The sequence below is a fragment of the Rhipicephalus microplus genome, unplaced genomic scaffold, assembly GCF_043290135.1.
Source record: "Rhipicephalus microplus isolate Deutch F79 unplaced genomic scaffold, USDA_Rmic scaffold_14, whole genome shotgun sequence".
NCBI classification, from domain to species: domain Eukaryota; kingdom Metazoa; phylum Arthropoda; class Arachnida; order Ixodida; family Ixodidae; genus Rhipicephalus; species Rhipicephalus microplus.
Genome location: NW_027464587.1, coordinates 37,615,648 through 37,634,965, shown reverse-complemented (window position 1 = coordinate 37,634,965; position 19,318 = coordinate 37,615,648). Strand labels below are relative to the sequence as shown.

Here is a 19,318-nt window from a genome sequence, read left to right as displayed (position 1 = left end):
TTTCCATAAAACATAACACCTGCATCAGATGATATATACCAAAAGCCATTTCCAGCACTGCCGTCACTGGCGGTCATACGCGTTTTAGCGCCACACAAAATGCCTGGGTTTGATTGAAGTGTCAAACCATGACTTTCAACTGACTTTCACGAAGGTGATGAAGCTTTTTGCACTAAACGCTACATTCTTGAAACCAATGTTCAATAAATAATTTTTTTATGCTCAGAGGCCTTCTCCTTGTTACAATTTGGCACTTTCTGAAAGGTAAAAAATGCCAATTACCGACTCTGGACTTATCAAAGAGACTTTGTGAATAAACAAACGAACACACTAATGAACATAGTAGCAAATATAGCCACTGATAGGACAGTAAAAGTTTAGGTATTGACTGATTACGTTATTATGTTGGCCGAAACTTATTCAATTATCTCTACACGCTAATTTAAAATACTTTCACAAACAGATGAAGCACAGGCAGGTGTTTTCTTTTTGTGCTTTGGGAACTCAGAAGTATCAAAAAGAATTACAGCTCGAAACTAAGTCGATCAAGTTGCAAATTTCCAATAACAGAAAATTCACATATCCGAGAACAATAACTGCCTCCAAGGCGGACACATAATACTAAGCGGGTTGATAATGGTTTGAGAAGCAGTCTTCAGGTCGTAATAATGTGGATTAGTTGCAGTGCAGTTACAAGAGCAGTCCAAAAAATTTTTTCGTGCCATGGTCCACAGATGTACTTTCATTGAGGCCAGTCGGGTCTGCTACTCTTGCTTATAAAAGCATATTAAAAGTAATCAATTATACATTGAAAATAATGAAGTGTCTAAAAAATACAGCTTTCGTGAAAAAATCTTTCATATTCCTCAAACCTGCATGAACTATGGCAAACAAATTGAAATTCCCTGTACATACCCGTATACAGTATCAACTCATGTTACTTTTAAAGTGAATGTTTTTTTTAGAAAATTGGCAGATCTCACGTACAGTGGGAATCGATGATATGCGAAACACGAATGAGAAATGTTTATACACCACTTAAATCAGCACAACATTACGGGGTGGTAGTAAATGATGCCATACATGACTTCCGTGTCATGATTATCATGCATGGATGTGTCGTTTTCCTTCGTCATCTATTCACGTCACGGGATATCAAATTTAGTATGTATGGAGCTAGCGAAACGGTCGGCAGCACGCTATGAACGTGATCTCGTGTCATGTTCTTAGATGACACGCGTGTCAGGATTATCATATTTGCACCCGTCATATATTTTGTCATCCATTGACGTCACGTAACACAAAATTTCATATATGTGGAGCCAGCAAAACGGCCGCGCGCGCAACATGAAGGGCGGAATATACTTCAATGTAACGTTGACGCGCGCGCCCACTGGGCACAGCGACACAACTTTAGCTAAATGCGAGCACCAGGCGTGACCAGCGTCCTTCAACGCGGCCCGACGAGAACTGGCGCGAAAGGCGACATGCTGTATTTCGCGCTGATGCGTTACCCAGACAACACTGCGCCTTCCTGTTTTCATGAAGGAGGGACGCTGAACGCACTGAAATGCGCATGCATCAAAGGAATGCAGCGGGGCGCGCGCCTGCGAGTATATGGCAGGACCGGTGCCTGGCGTGGCCACGCCGGCATGACGTGACAAAACGAACGCTGGCGAGCACGTGCCCCGCGTCTCCTAGAAATGTATTGGCACCCTGACTGTGGCATGCAGTCATGTTCTCACATGACACGTGTCTCATGATTATTGTGTTAGCACCAGTCACATACTTTTGTCATCCTTTGGCGCCCCTTAATACCACATTTGGCTTATGTGAAGCTAGCGAAATGGCCGTGAGCACATTATCAGTGCGGCATGCACTCATGTTATTACATACACGCATGCTGTGATTAGCCTGTTTGGGTGTGTCATTTGCCTATGTTGTCCGTTCGTGTCGCGTAATACAGAGTTGTGAAGCTAGCGAAATGGCCGCGAGCGCATCATGAGCGTAGCGTGTAGTCATGTTGTTACATGACACGTATCTTGTGTTTACCATGGTTGCACCAGTATCATACCTTCGTCATTCATTCACGTTCCGCTGTACCACATTTGGCATAAGTGAAGCTAGCGAAACAGCCGCCAGCGCATCATGAGCGTGGCATGTAGTCATGTTGTTAAATGACATGCATATCATGATTATCATGTTTGGACCAGTCACATACCTTCGACATCCATTCACGTACTGTAAAACCAAACATGGTATATGTGACACTAACGAAACGGCCGGGAGCGCATCATATTGTTACGTACAATCCATATGGTATACGAATAACTGTTTATTGGGGCTAACTTGTGCCCAAAAAGTAAAGGAAAATGTAGCGGCATTTGCAACAAACGATCAGCAAATGATAATGATGATGATGAACTGATCAGCAAAAGGGGATCAATCTCCGAGAGACCCTCAAGCAGTGCACCATTCTTTTTCATCAAAATCCCATCCTGAGGAGGCGCGCGCCGTCACGGCCTTTTCTTGTTTCATCATCAAGCCGCTGGTCTCTTGAGGGGCGCACGAACTAGCGCGCGTAGTTTGAATACTGCTTTTGCCTTGCGTCATTATTCCTCCACCAAAAACGCTTCGTCCCGATGCGTAAAAGCAGTGTTGCTGAGATGGTCTGAATGCGTGGTTTCCATTGGCGAAATAGGTATTTCTCATGATCGGGTGTGTATAGTTCGATGTTCATTGCCTGTCACAGTATGGCTTCATTCTGACTACATGCACGATTTCTGTGCTCCTTCGGCATCTTGATGAACGCACTTGTTCTTCCGGTGACACCTTGTAGTTCAAGGAGCTGACGCGACGAAGAACTCGGTAAGGGCCGAAATAGCGGCACATGAGCTTTTCGGAAAAACCAGGCGTCCGCACGGGAGTCCAAATCCAAACTCGGTTGCTTGGTGCATAGTCGACTCCTCTCCGACGAAGGTTGTAACGGTTTGCATCTTGAGCATCGTTGTTTTATATGATGTAGCGCCAACTGCCGTACTTCTTTGGCTCGCTGATGTCAGGCTTGTGCTCTGTATTGTCGCCTACAGGCAGCATTGCATCTAATGGCGTGGTAACTATTCGACCATAGACTAGTTGCAATGGCGTCACTTTAGTAGTCTCCTGCACAGCAGTATTGTAAGCGAAAGTGGTGTACGGCAGTATCTTGTCCCACGTACGGTGCTCCAAGTCAACGTAAATGGACAACATATCGGTTAGAGTTCTGTTGAGTCGCTTGGTTAGCCCATTCGTTTGGGGGTGGTAAGCCGTTGTTTTCCTATGACATGAGTGGGCAAGTTTCAAAATGGACTGTGTCAGATTGGCTGTGAATGCAGTTCCTCGATCCATGATAGCCACCTTTGGGGCACCATACTGTAGTACAATCTTAGAGACGAAAAATTCAGCGACTTCTATAGCCGTGCCCCTGGTGAGAGAGGCTGTCTCGGCATACCGGGTTAAGTAGTCTGTCACCACTACTATCCATCGTTTGCCCATTGATGGCATAGGAAATGGACCGAGTAGATCCATTCCTACTTGTTCAAACAGAGATTCAGGTGGTTCGATTTGTTGGAGAAATCCTGCAGGTTCCAATGGAGGCGTTTTGCGTCTCTGGCAATCTCTACATGTCCTTACATAATGCTATACAGCATCCAGTAACTTTGGCCAGTAGTACTTGGTGCGGATGCGAGCCAATGTTCTACTCACTCCGAGGTGTCCTGCTGCTGGGTCATTGTGGCAGGCTTCCAGGATTTCAGGTCGCAAGGCCGAAGGAACCACGAGTAGAAATTTCTCCCTGCTGTGCTCGAAGTTTCTCTTGTATGTAACGTTTTGCATCAGGTACAAGGACAATCCCTGGACGAAAACTCGAGGGACATGCACGGGTTGCCCTTCCAGATCCTTGATCAGTTTAAGCAACTCCGTGTCAGATCGTTGATATTCAGTCATGTCTGCGGTGCTGACGGCCCCAAGAAACAGAATGTCGTCTCCATCTTCCACAGGTGCAGATTCTATTGGTGCGCATGACAGGCAATCAGTATCGCTGTGCTTGCGACCCGACTTGTATATGACTTATGTCATATTCTTGCAACCTGAGGCTCCATCTAGCAAGTCTCCCAGAAGGGTCCTTTAGGCCTGCGAGCCAGCACAGCGAGTGATGGTCGCTCACTGCTCGAAATGGTCTACCATATAAGTACGGTCGGAATGTCTGTATGGCCCATATTACCGCCAGACATTCTTTTTCCGTCGCCGAATAATTTATTTCACCTCTCAAAAGAGTGCGACTAACATATGCGACCACTCTTTCATCTCCGTTTTGCAACTGCACAAGGATGGCACCTAGTTCCAAATTGCTTGCGTCCGTGTGAATCTCTGTTTCAGCTTCTTCGTGGAAATGTGCCGGGACGGGGTGGTTTAGCAGTCGCTGTCGTAGCTCATTGAACACGTCTTCTTGCTTGCTTGTCCAGGCGCAAGGCGTGTCTTCTTTCGTCAGTCGGGTTAGTGGTTTCGCAATCTTCGAAAAATCTTTGATGAATCTTCTGTAATAGGAACAAAGTCCTAAGAATCGTCTCACAGCCCTTTTATCCGTCGGTCTAGGAAACTTTTCTACAGCTGCTGTCTTTTCGGGGTCAGGTCGAACGCTTTCGGAGCTAACCACATGACCTAGAAAAAGCAGTTCATGAAAACCAAAATGGCACTTTTGGGGTTTTATCGTCAGCCCTGCTGAACTAATCGCTTCAAGCACAATCCATAGTCGTTCCACATGCTGGTCGAAGGTGGCCGAAAAGATCACGACGTCATCGAGATAAACAAGGCAGGACTGCCATTTTAACCCGGACAGCACAGTATCCATCATCCGCTGAAATGTGGCAGGTGCGGAACACAGGCCAAATGGGAGTATCTTGAACTCGTATAACCCATCTGGGGTCACGAAAGCAGTTTTCTCGCGATCTCGTTCGGCCACCTCTATTTGCCAGTATCCGCTTTTGAGGTCTAGAGAGGAGAAGAATTTCTCATCTCGTAGTCTGTCAAGGGTGTCATCGATCCTTGGAAGGGGATAGACATCCCGCTTTGTGACGACGTTCAATTTTCGGTAGTCAACGCAGAAGCGCAAGGTCTGGTTCTTTTTCCTTACCAGTACTACAGGTGAGGCCCATGGGCTGGCCGATGGTTGAATTACGTCGTGCCTGAGCATTTCTTCAACTTGGCCTCTGATGACTTCTCTCTCTTTTAGTGACACCCGGTACGGGTGCTGGCAAATAGGTCTAACAGATTGATCGATTATGATGCGGTGTTTGGCGATAGATGTTCTTTGCACTTTCGATGACGTGAAAAAACATGAGGCGTACTCCCGTATAAGGCTCTCGATTTTTTCTTTATGGTTCGGTGATAGGGCTGTTTCGATGTGCATAGATGCGTATGGAATCTATACTGTCAGGGTGTAGTGGTGCAGTCTCGGAAGAATTCAAATCCGTAATCGGAACGTAATCGTGCAAGTGACCAACAACAGTTCCCTTCGCAAGATGCTGCACCTCATTTCAGAAATTTGTCAGGAAGACACTCATACACCCATCACGCAGTCGTACAATACCTCTTCCTGCACAGATCCCTTTCTCGAGTAACCACCCAGTATTGCTTTCTGCCATTCCTTCATATTCGTTGCACACATTGCTTTTTTAGGGTGACAACGATGATGGATCTTGCAGGTACTGTTACATTATCACCAGCAATCTGGAGCGCATCGAATCGTTTTTCACTCTCGAATGTCGCAATGGCGTGTTTCGTCGAGAACGAGACGCATGTTTCCAGCAAGTTTATCACTGCGCCATTGGCCTGGAAAAAGTCCATTTCTGATAAATGCATCTCTTGAACACTCCGACAGGACAATGAAGCTGGCGACGTAGGTGAAACCGCGTATCCCGACTCTAGAGGTACACATGCCTGCCGGATGGATAACGTGTCCCCCGGCGGTTCGCACTTGTGGTCCTATCCAAGGGGTAAGCACTTTTTTCTGCATTCTGGCAAGTCCCCTGCTCATGACGGAATAGTCTGCGCCTGTGTCTACCAAAGCATTCATTTCGTAGCCGCCTATAATCACCAACAAATCAGAAGCGACGTTACCGTTTCCGCATGTAGTCTCGTGTCCACCATCATATTTTGAAATCGGCACTGGAGGTTGTTTTCTTGCGTCGGCAGCGGCCTTACCTCCCCAGGTCGCTGATTCTAATTTTCCCGAAGCGGGCTTTGGGGAAGTCGCCTCGGAGAGTTTGAAGATGGGCGCTGACTTGGTGACAGATACCTCAGTGGCGCTGTCGACCGAGACTGATGCTGCTGTGAGGAGTGAGCACCTTGACGCGATGACAAGTACTCCTCGATTTCAACAGGTCGCTCCCCATTCTGTGGACAGGCAGCGTTTACGGGAAAACCCCGAAGTCCAGTGCGTCGATAATCACACATCTGGTAAAGATGGCCAGCTTCACTGCAGTGATAACACAGCTGAATTCGATTAGGAGTGCGCCATATATCAGCTTTTCGGATCCTAGTATCGGCTGGGGGCGGTGTAAATCGAGATTTCGGCAGATGCGTGCTTGCTGCGGTGAAATAAGGTCCAGGGGCGACAAAATGGGGTACAGGTGCACCTCTCAGCACCTCGGCGTACGAGACTGCGGGCTGCAACGGAACCGATGCTTGAACAGGCTGGGCTTGTAGCTGCTGCTCATAGACTGCCTGCCTCACGTCCTTCCGAACAACTTCCGCTAATGACGAGACCGTTGAGGGGTTGCCGTTTAGCTTCTGGAGCTCTTCTCGAACCACCGATCGAATGAGCTCTCGTAATACGTCGATGCCATTCCCGAAGACTGCCGACACCGCGTCTACGGTTGCGATGTTAACATCTCGATTGTAGTGCCTCGCTCGCTGTTGCAGAGTCTTTTCAACCGCTGTCGCCTCGGTGCAAAATTCAGTGACGTTCCGTGGGGGCCATCAGAGCAAACCAGCAAAAATCTCCTGCTTCACCCCACGCATCAGGTGCTGAAGTTTCTTGTCCTCGCTCATATTTTGATCAGACCGGCGGAATAACCAGCACATGTCTTCTACATACATTGCGACGCTTTCATTGTTGCGCTGGTTTCTTGCTTGCAAGGCAGCTTCAGCTCTTTCCTTGCGGTCTGTACTCAGGTATGTGGCCAGTAGATCCCGGCGGAAATCATCCCTCGATCGAATGGTACCTTCATAATTTTCGGACCACGTTCGTGCGCTGTCCTACAATGCGAAATAAACTCGGCGGAGCTTCCGTTCTTCGGTCCATCCGTTGCAGTTTGCGACGAGCTCAAAACCTTCCAGCCAATCCTCGGCGTCTTCATGAGGATCGCCATGAAAAGGGTCCGACGTCCGTGGCTCATCGACGACATGCGTGGCAGCGACTGGAGACGAAAGGACGTGTGCGGCAGCGATTGGAGACGACATTTTGGTACTCTCACCGGAGACAGTTGGAGACACTCTGGGCTCTGGTGGCAGGGGAAATTCCGGTGGCTCACCACTTAGACGACGGCTGGAGCGCTGATGAACTGGTGCGAGCTCAGTTGGTTCGACTGCCTGTGGTTCCCGGCTGCTTCCTCGAAGTCCAACTGGGTTTGGATCATTACCCAGCACCTCCATCAGAACTGTTACGTACAATCCAAATGGTGTACGAAAAACTGTTCATTGGGGCTAACTTGTGCCCGAAAAGTAAAGGAAAATGTAGCGGCGTTTGCAACAGGCGATCAGCAAAAGGGGATCAATCTTTGAGAGACCCTCGAGCGATGCACCACTTCTTTTTCATCAAAATCCCGTCCTGAGGAGGCGCGCGCCATCACGGCCTTTTCTTGTTTCATCATCAAGCTGCTGGTCTCTTGGGGGGCGCACGAACTAGCGCGCGTAGTTTGAATACTATGTTTGCCTTGCGTCATTATCATGAGAGTGGCATGTAGTCCAGTTGTTACATGACACGCATGTCATGATTTTCATGTTATGGTCTGTCGCTCGCTTGTGTTCGCCATGCAATCATGCCATACCACACCAGTTTTGCAACATGCCAAATGAACGAAACCACCGCAAGAGGTGTAGGACTTTGAAATGTCATTCACGACGTTCATGACATATATGTCATGATTTTCATGTTACGACTGGTAACTTTTGCTCGTCATACAGCCATGTTATGCCATTCCAATTTTGGTATCGATACTATTATTGAAACCCCCAGGAGAGCTATAAATTGTAGATAGTTCTCATACCACACACATGCACCGTCCAAAAGACTAAAATAGACGTGCCACAGTTTGTCTGCGTCGTCCCACTGGTTGTACACGGCAACGAACTTGTAATGAACAAGCCAATCTTCTACATCCTCAAGTGCAGTGCCATGAAAAGGATCTGGCGTTTGCGGTGTGAGTAAGGTGCACTGAAGTGGCGTTGTGCCGTTCGTACCAATTAGGTTGGTGTCGGTAGGGGTGGTCGAAGCTGCCATGTTGTTTGTGAGCAGTTCAAACTCAGGGGATCGCCCTTCGATTCTTTTGCTGGCGTGGTGAATAGGAGCGACCACCGGTACGACGCTTGAGTCCTTGCTATGTGGAGGGGTGCGGTACATAGACTACCGAACACGTCCACCAGTTTGTCATGAACCAAGAGCCGTAGAGACAAGACAGGAACAGTGGGGCAGGAAGACACGAGCGTGCATCTTCAAAACGAAGTGCTAATACACACTTCTTTGTTCTCTTTGCCCTTTTCGGCTGGCTAGGGCTTGCCAGCTCACAAATCTAAGTGGCAATATGTACGCCTAAAAAAGGAAAACAATAATAACTCAAACAAAAAACGCCGTTCCACTTAAACCATTCAAAGTGAATAATTTTATATACACGATACCAAGGGAGCATTCATAACTGCTATAAGAATGAGGCATCAAGTATAGACCACTACCTGTGATTATAAAACAATAAAAAAACAGTGCTCATGAAAAATTGCCTGAATTGACTCGGTGAGGCATTCATCAGAAAAATGAACCATTTTATGAAGCAATTTCTCTCGAATTCTCTTCCTGATATTTTTAGCTTTGGCTCCTATTTTTCCCATAATAAAATGCAAACTAATTTCCTCATTTCACCGTGCATTAGGTAGGATGTTGGGTGCTGTACAATATTCGCCCACCCACCTAATGACATATTTGTTTCCAAAACCGCCTTGGCAGTGATGTAAACTCCAGGCACTCTAAATGCGTAAACAGTAGCAGAAATAAAGCAAGTTGCTGAAAATAAAGCAAGTTGTTGAAAGCAAGGACACAACAGAGAGATTATATTGGCTGCATTTCAGAAAAGACACTGCAGACGCCAGATCGAAAGAAAAAAAGAAAGCCGCCTGCATCTTTCTAGGGGGGTGGGGGGAGGCTCATGTAATTGCGTCGCAGAGTGGGGGGTATCGCGTGAGTGTTGCGTATTTGGGTATAGTTTAGGGATTCCTAATTGTTGTTTCGCCTTTATTTTATTTTCCTACTTTTTGAATGAAGGAGAACAGCTGCCTTCAACGTCAAGCGAAAGCAAAGTAAAGACACCTATGACTGAATCCCTAATGCGCGATCCAGTGCATACATATGTGGGGCGGCTATTGAGCGGTTGTGCAGCATGAGTATATTTATCAAAACGTTCCATCAGCCTTCCGTATAATCGAAATGCCTTGCATGCATTTCTTTTCTCACTGCATCTATGGCAGCTGGAACATCATGTAATATCAATACACCTGCGGAGATGGTGTCTCAGACCAATTCAAGCATGCAGCGGCAGAACGAAAAATGGCACAGGGAGCGGGAACAACACACTTTTTACGACGCACAGCCGTGAACGCATAATTCACAGCCCAATAAAGCAGCAACGAGTCGAAAAACAGTAAAACGTCGTTCTCGCAGGACAGGGCGTGTACCTTTCGGTGCAATTGACTATGCAGCAGTTCATGATTCTGATTGTGGCAGCGGGTGTTGGGAGAGTGTCTGATTCTGCTTGGGCTCTCCACGACTGTCTGCTCTTATGGCCACAGAGTGGCGTGCCCATCCCAATGCACAGAGTGTATCCTAATTACTCGAATCTAATGCGCACCTTTTTTCCGGTTAAGCGGGTTCATAAATTGCATGCGTGTTAGAATCGAGTAAGAACAAAAAAATTACGGTCAATCTATTGCCATCGGCAAATCCAAAATGGCCGCCCCCTACGTGCATCGGCATGGTGCGTCGGCCATTTCTGCCTGTGTGTTTCCCATTTGCGGCTCTTCGTACGTGTGCTGAGGAGTTCGTCATTTAGTAGTGCACTAGCATCGACGGCGTGGAAGGGCCGACTCCAAAAACTCGAGTGCACCACGATGCCGCTTTTAAAAGAAAAGTCATCGCGTGTGCAGAAACGGACGGAAATCGGGCCGCGACGCGGTCATTCGGAGTTCCCGAAACGTGCGTGCGGGACCGGCGGAAACTAAAGCAGAAGATTGTCGACAGCAAAGCTTCACGCAAAGGCTTCAGTGGACCACAGCAGGGTCGGTTTCACCAAATTAAAGAGCTACTCCGCGAGTATGTGCTTGAGCAGCGAGCAGCACAGCGGCCCGTGACGACAGAACTGCTCCAAGTGCGGGCTATGCAATTAGTCTTAGAAAAAGATCTAATGCGGAGCCAGTTTGAAGCGAGCAGGTCGTGGCTAACTAACTTTATGAAGAGGAAAGGCTTTTCCCTCCGAAGGGAAACATGCATATGCGAAAAGTTTTGCGGAGGAGTATGATGAAAAGCTTCACAGTTTTCAGAGGTTCGTCCTAAACTTGCGGCGCAACAACGGCTACCTGCTTGGGCAAATCGGGAATGCCGATCAGACGCCTCTTTACTTTGACATGCCTGGCACCACAACTGTCGAGAAGAAGGGGGCGAAGCAAGTTCGCGTGCTGACATCGGTCCACGGTATAACTACAGTGACGGCAATGCTCTGTTACACGTCAGATGGGTTTGAGCTCCGCCCGTACCTCATCGTTTTTCGTTTTTTAGTCGTTTTTTCGAGTGGTGTGATCGTGTGGGCCAGCGAGAAAAATGGGTGCGCGTTGCAATCGATGTCTTACTTTTTTTTTCGCGGTGGAAATCGGGTGCACGTTACAATCGAGGGCGCGGTAGAATCGAGTAAATACGATATACAGCGAGGACGTTCCCAGACACAATACACGCAAATATTTTAAGGTATGCATGTACGAAGGCCTATATGCGCTAAACTCCATCTGTAATGGTTGTGCAAAACTATCCACACCAGTCACGGTACTCCTGGCAATTTTTTTTCTAAATGTAAACCCTTTATCTACATACCAAAGTCCCAGCCTGTTTCTGAACAATGAGGAACACAACTGGCGAAAATGCGTCGTCTGCCACTGCTGCTAAGCGAGCTATGCGTCCGAGCAGAGACTCAATGCCCCCTAAGCTGAAGCATTTGCCTCAACCAATTGAAAAATCAGAACACCTCATTATGCACTAACGTAACCATCAGTGATCTTTTGTGTGCACATGTGTGTGGGTGCGTATGTGTGCATGTCTGTGTGTTTACAGTGGAAGCTGTGTCCTCAGCACAGTATCTTTTGTCGTGGCGTATACACATATAGTTTTCCGACACCACCACCACCAGTGTCCGCAAAAGCTATCGCGCAAAAAAACACGAAAAATCCAGAATGTGACAGGCTTGAAAGCAACATCCGTGCAGGTTGTCGAGTATTCTACCACAGAGCCAGGCCGGCGCATGAAGCTCCTTCTAAAATAGACTCAATACAGGCGTCACGTCGTCAAAGAAGTCGCTTTAACAAAAGCGTTCCGGTGTTGCAGACAAACGATATCATACTTTAAAAATAAAAGTATTGCTTAAACGATATCAATAGGCGTTACACTAGAAAAATTGTGCAAAGAGTTGAAGTTTCAAAATCTTTCCCACTTATAACAAAGGGTTGTGCCTTAACTCATCTCTTCAACCATAGAATCAACAAAGAGCACACAATTCCTTACAGACGAGGAGCACACACCTAACTTCTTTATAGAATGAACAATAATGGCATTGTGTCCTTCCCTACTTTGGAACAATTACAATTATTTGTGACGTAGTGAATACCTTACAACTTTACTTAAAGTAGTCGCCCTTAGAGAGTGAGCAAAAGGTTATAGAACGGCCAGTCTTCCAGCTTTCGCGCTGTTTGCGCTGCGTGCTTTACGCAGGCCTGGCCTGCTGTGTACACGTGAGCGTGATGGGCTGCATAATTTCAGTACTTACGCAAGTCTAACAATTCTGAAAATAATGCATGGATAACAATAAGTCATATTTGAATTATAACAGTGCCGAATCGGTCATGCGACCAAATCGGAATGGCATATGTCACCGGGAGATAGCTTTATTCAAAAAGCATAGAGCGTACGCAAGGAAGAACAACAAGAAACAAAGCAGGGAAGGTAACGAGGTACATGCCCGGTTTGCAACCATGGATAATGAGGAAAGAGAATATAAAGATGATAGAAAGAGCAAAGAGAAGGTCAAGACAGAGGGATATTGGCAGTACATGGGCTGACGTGTACAGAGCAGTGGCAGCTTGCCAAAGGTATTGATATTGACATGACTGCTACACGTTGGGTGTGGCACATGGCATTCCGAGCAGTGATGAGGTCGACAAAAGGGGTCTTCTTATGTCTGCGCCTACGAGTTCCGACACCTGGAAACATCTTTACTTGTCATGCCCGACCTTCGTACCACTGCTTTAAATGATTTTATGAAGTTACAAGACCACGTTGCAAGTTATAAACCAACAAAAGAAGACAAAGGAATGGAAACCGCATAATTTGTCGTATGCTGACCATTCAGCATGTCAAACATCTGTTGTGAAATTTAGTCGTGTTGTTAGAAGTGCGGAAAAAGTAGCTTGATTGTGTCGTTTCATTATACGTATGGCACACACCAACACAACCATGAGCTATCAAAGTGAAGTACTCTATGGATCAATATAAGCGCTGTCAAGTAGGATGCAGCTATAGCACTAGCAATGAATTTTGGTTCGTTTATAAACTTCTTTGCGGAAGCGTAGCACCGGGCCGCAACCTTGATAGACGAAATAGGTGGGATTATCTGGCGGCGCAAAAAAGAACCCCACAAGTGCAGAAGCGCTGTTGCAGACGCCTAAGTTGTTATATTAATTTGCTAGTGCGCAGAAACTATACAAAATATTCCACAGACCAATTAGCCTATACCGGCATGGTGTGCGCTCTAACTTCTCTAATATAGCTACCGTATTTACTCTCATAACCCTCGCACTTTGTTTGCTGGAAAACCGATGCAAAGTTTGGGGGTGCGAGAATTACGCTGGGAAAACTTTCCACGAAAACGTAGAGAGCAAAAAAAAACTAAGTGACCGCAAATGGGGATTCTCACACCAGCAACTTACAGCAAGCTTTAAGAAGTACTAATTAGAACTTACCTCAACAATAAAAACAGAGGTTCTACACAAGAAAAGATTTATTTGAGACACAAAAAGTGGAAGCAAACAGTCGAGAATTAGAATACCACATGCCAAGCTTGTGGGCATTGTGGGCGTAGCGGTAGCATTCGTCGCTCAACAGGAGCCCTCAAAAGGTAAGCATAGGACGTCAGTATTGGGCTGATGGCTATTTAACAGAATCGTCCGCAGTTTCCTTTTGAAGAAATAAAGTTTACCATCAATCCCAGTTTTAGGCACACGGCAGGACCAACGCAGCTTGGTGGCTTTCAGCTGCCGTCACCAGTAGCGAACACAAAACTCGTAGGCTCCAAAGAGCCTACTGGCGACCCTGTTGCCGTTGTTTAGTGCATGGTTCATCACTTGCAACTTGAAGCAGCCGTGTAGCTTCAGTATCGCCCCATAACGTGCCAAGATTACCGACACAACAAACAAAACACGCTGCAATGCGCACTGGCCACTTCGACTTGGCTTGGATTGGATGGATTGATTGACTGAAAACTTTATTTGACTGTTTGCATTGTGCTCTAGCTTGTTAGCTTCAGCATCATGAAAAAAAGAACTCGGGGGACCTCATACTGGTCAGCTTGTTACTGCAGGGCAGGGAATGACGATCGTGCGCAAGGCAGCATACCACAGGTTCAGCCTGGCTCTAATGAGTGGGTCTTCAAGTATTCAGTAGGTAGTCCCTTCCATGTCTTGCTGTAGCTGAGGCAGGGTACGTTGGGTTTTTTTCCATAAAAGCAGCTCGGCTTGATTCGTGAACGGGGCATTCTCAGAGGATATGCTTTGTCGTTGCTGGCTCGTGGCAGTAGTCACAGTTAAGGTCGGAGTACTTAGTCGGATGTATCTTGTGAAGGATCGAGATTGCCGTGAAACTTCGTGTTTGCAATCTTCTGAGTGTGACCTTGTAGAAGCGGGTGGATCTTGGGGGTGGGGCATCGTGTTTTGAAGTTTATTCTAATTTAGACCTTAATTGCCGCCGGCGTTGGGGCATCGTGTTTTGTAGCTTCTTCTAAGTTGGACCTTAATTGCAGTCAGCCTTGAACTTTCACTCGATAGTTGCCTTCATGGGTCTCATTTTGCGTCATCATTGCAGCCTCCTTCGAGCTCACATTCCCAAGTCGTTCCTTGCTATGATGCCGCAAGGCTCGTTGATGAACTAGCTCGTGTCCAGGTATATTTGTGTGTCCAGGAATTCAATGAACTCGTTCCCGGACTGATCGTTCTTGGTGTTGGACGGCATAGTGCAGGATGTGCCTGACGTATGATGGTAGCTTTTTTCTAGTTTGGAGTGTTTGAAGCCCTTGCTGCGAATCCGTGAAGATGTGAATAACTTTTGGCGATGATGCTGTTTGATTGTAATGGGCTATAGCTTCTGAAATAGCGTACCCTTCAGCTGCTTCTGGCAGTAAGCAGGGTTGAGTTATAAAGAATGAGGATGGTTCCCCTGTTTCAAGGATGAAAACTGCTCCTGTGTTGGAGCCTTGTAGAGTGCATGAGGCGTCTGTGTAGTTTATATCTTCTTCATTAGGTATATTATAAAGGAGATTTATTGAGCAGAAAGGTTGATGCTTAGAAGGCTTGGAAGGCAATGCACCAGTTGCAATTTCCGAGCTCGAGCCGCTGCTGCACGCTCGATGCTGCTGCCTCTCTGCCGGAGTACTTCCTCCTCTTTACAATGGCCCCACGGAGAAAAAAAGGAGCCATCCTGGCAACTTAGTCTTCTGCAGGCGGCATTGAACTGTGGTACTGCTTTACTGCTTAAAGGCTGCAGCTCACCGGAGGAGGCGTGTGGTGGAGATTTTCGGTGCTGACATTCGGCACAAGAGCGAACGAAGTTGCGGACGAAGGTATACATACCACGCCTGTAGTAGCGATGTCGAAGCCTTTCGTAGGTCTTGAAGACTCCTGCATGGCCACATTGTGGGTCAGCGTAGAAGGAGGAACAAATCTGCGACCTCAAGGTTCGCGGAACGAAGAGCAGCCACTTGCGTCTCTCTGGTGAGTAGTTGCGTCGATAGAGAAGCGTGTCACGTATCGAGAAGTGTGGAACTTGGTGCCGGAGCGTTCGCGTCTTTGGGAGTTCAGAAGTGTCGGAGAGATGATTGAGAAGAGACGCAGTCCACGGGTTATTGCGTTGTTCGATAGCAATGGTGTCAAAGTCAAGCGATGACAAAGTGGAATCGCAAGCGGAGTCAGCTGTGGCATTCTGGGACAGGGGGGAACGGGAAAGGGCATCGGGGTCAGCATGCTTCTGTCCTGACCGATAAACTACGCGTATGTCATAATCTTGATTTTTCAACGCCCAGCGAGCGAGGCGGCCAGATGGGTCTTTGATCGTCGAAAGCCAGCACAGCGCGTGGTGGTCGGTCATGGCGTCAAAAGAACGACCATATAGATATGGGCGAAAACTTTCGAAGGGCCCACACAATGGCCAAGCACTCCTTTTCTGTGACGCTGTAGTTGCTCTCAGCCTTGGTAAGTGTGCGACTAGCGTATGCCACGACGTATTCCTGATGCTCCGGTTTACGCTGTGCGAGCACAGCACCAAGGCCTACACCACTGGCGTCCATGTGGATTTCAGTTGGAGCTTCGGGATCAAAATGGCGTAGAATGGGTGGCGTCGTGAGAAGCCGTCGCAAGGTGGTGAAAGCCTCGTCGCAGGCAGGAGACCACAATAAGAGGTCTTTACAGTTGCTGAGAAGTTGCGTAAGAGGTGATATAATAGACGCGAAGTTTCGGACGAATCGTCGGAAATACGAACCCAAGCCGATGAAACTTCGAAGTTCTTTGATGGTGGCAGGTTTAGGAAACGCTGTAACAGCTCGCAATTTCTCGGGATCCGGGAGGATGCCTTCCTTGGAAATAACGTGGCCCAAAATGTTCAGTTGACGCATGGCAAATGAACATTTTTTTAGGTTTTATTGCAAACGGGCATTAGTCAAGCAAGTAAAGACGTGCTGAAGGCGACGTAAGTGTGTGTCAAAGTTAGGGGCGAAGACCACGATATCGTCGAGATAACACAAGCATATCTTCCATTTTAGTCCACGCAGGATGTTGTCCATCATTCGTTCGAACCTTTTGGGTGCATTGCAAAGTCCGAAGGGCATGACGGTGAATGCATATAAGCTGTCTGGCGTGACAAAAGCAGTTTTGGGGCGATCGGCCTCCGCCATAGGCACCTGCCAGTAGCCTGACCGCAAGTCTAACGAGGAAAAGAACTCGGCACCCTGTAAACTGTCCAAAGCATTGTCAATGCGTGGTAGTGGATAGACATCCTTTAGCGTGATCTTGTTCAATCGCCAGAAATCGACACAGAAACGAATAGAACCGTCTTTATTTTTGACGAGGACCACCAGAGACGCCCATGGGCTCTGTGAAGGTCGAATGACGCTTCTGCGAAGCATGTTGTCTACTTGGTCAGCAATGACGCGGCGTTCTGTAGCGGATACGCGATATGGTCGTTGTCGCAGCGGTGAGTGGGACCCAGTGTCGATGTGGTGTTCTACTGCTAAGGCACGGGCGAGAGATGCTTGTTCAACGTCGAAAGAATGCCGGTAGCACTCAAGAATGGTGAGGAGCTGTGAACGCTGCGAAGATGTCAAATATGCAGTGATGAATGGTTGAAATATGTTCGCCGACGTTGAGTCAGCTGCTGAGAAGACAGCCAGTGCACGGACGGAGGTAGAAGGCACCTCATCCGGGACGGATATAATTCTAAAAGAACTGATTGTCTCGACGTGGCCAAGACACTCGTGACAAAGTAGGGATAAAGACGACGACTCATGATTATAAATTGGCATTGTAGTTGAGCCTTATACAAGGTCGAGAGCAGTAAAAGGCAGGGAGAGGGCTCTTCGGGCGACGAATATTGGAGATGGTGTGAAGAAGTCCGTGCCGTCGGATATGGCGCTGCATGAAACTGGCACGAACACAAAAGAGCATGGAGGGATGTAGGTGTCATCGCTAACGACAAGTTTAGCGGCAGACTGGGTGTCGACGAACGCTTGGTCATCCAGTGAGCAAAATTCAACCTCAGCCCTAGCACAGTCGATTACGGCGTTATGACGCGACAAAAAGTCCCATCCCAAGATAATAGTATGGGAGCACGATGAAAGAACCATGAACTCTATCATAAACAGAACGTCCTGAATTGTCACGCGGGCTGTACATACTGCGGTCGGTTGAACAGGTTGGGCACTGGCTGTGCGAAGCAATCATCCGGAGAAAGGCGTCGTAACCTTACAAATTGAGCGGCCAAATCCAGCATCTATAACAGAAACTGCTGCATCCGTATTTACAAGAGAAACAGCTGCACCGGTATCTACAAGAGCGACAGTAGGGATATTCTCGACGAACACATCAATAACATTGGTAGGTAACAAATGAGGACTCGGGCAAACCGAAACTTGCGCAGTTCTTGCCTCAGAAACTGCGTCGTCTAGTTTTCCTCCTCGTTAGGCGCGGGCTGTCGACGCATAAGAGAAGGCGAGCGGCAGCGTGGAGAGGGCGAGCAAAGACGTCTCGACCGAGGGCGGTGGTCGTCCTGGTAGCGGCTGGAATTGGAGTGGAAGAACCATATTGCGCGTTGGAGTCAAGCTGGAAGAAAAGCTCATGGCGGGTTTCGTTGGTGATATGTGTCCGGCGGCGGCAATACCTTGCACCGTGTCCGGGGTATTGACAGCGTAACGTATCGGGCGATTGTCGAGGGTGCGTCACGGGTTGGCGGTGTTACTGCTGGGTCAGTGAAATGGAGCTGGGGCATAGCTCGCACGAGGCTGGAACGGAGACACAGGCGCCTTGCGAGTTGGCATGGCTGCAGCGGTGGCGTAGGTGAGAGGAGCAGCCACAAGATTAGGCTCGCGAGCAGCTGGTAAGGCCTCGGCGACCTCTCCTTGAATGACGCCACGTAGAGATGATGGTAAGTTTGTGATAGGTTCTGGTGTGAAAGGCACCAAGGAAAGCTGTCATGTGACTTCTTCGCGGACAAATTCTTTTATTTCGGCTATTAGTGACACTTGGTCATGACCACTGATCACACTAGACAGCGATGCAAAATCGTGCGCTGGAGGACGTCTTGTCAGAGCTCGCTGCTTCTGCAATTCATCGTAGCTTTGGCAGAGGCTAATTACGTCATTAACAGTGGTCGGGCTTTTCGCCAAGAGCATTTGAATAGCGTCATCGTCAATCCCTTTGAGGATGTGCTTTCATTTTTTAGCTTCCGTCATTGCGGCATTCACGTGTCTGCACAAATCGACAACGTCTTCTATGTAACTAGTGAAGGTTTCACCCGTTTCTTGTGTGCGTGTGCGTAAACATTGCTCGGCACGAAGTTTTCGGACGGCAGGTCGATCAAAGACTGCTACAATCGACGTTTTAAATTGCTGCCACGTTCGGACGTCTGCCTCGTGGTTTCTAAGCCAAAAGCTGGCTACACTCGCGAGGTAGAACGACACGCGTGTCAACTTGTCCGCGTCCGTTCATCTGTTTAAAGCGCTCATCCGCTCGAAAGTCGAGAGCCAATCTTCGACGTCGTTGTCATCTGTTCCAGTGAAGATTGGAGGCTCCGGCTGAGCAACACTGCCTGGACAGGTGGCCGGAAGGATGGAAGCGTCTGCTGATCGGCGTCCAGCATAGCAGAAGGTAGCCCTTGAGAAAGGAGTTCCAGGATGGTAGCGGGAAGGTAAAAGAGATGGTACCCGGCACGGCTCCATCAATTATAAAGGAGATTTATTGAGCAGAAAGGTTGATGCATGAAATGTTTGGAAGGCGA

The 19,318-nt window shown here is 47.8% G+C and overlaps 1 protein-coding gene across 4 annotated transcripts in view; it reads right to left on the bottom strand.

The window, feature by feature from the left end:
- The window catches only part of LOC119181192 (FGGY carbohydrate kinase domain-containing protein), a 167,785-nt gene that overhangs the window by 27,130 nt on the left and 121,337 nt on the right, over positions 1-19,318 (bottom strand). The gene's annotated exons all lie outside the window — the stretch shown is intronic.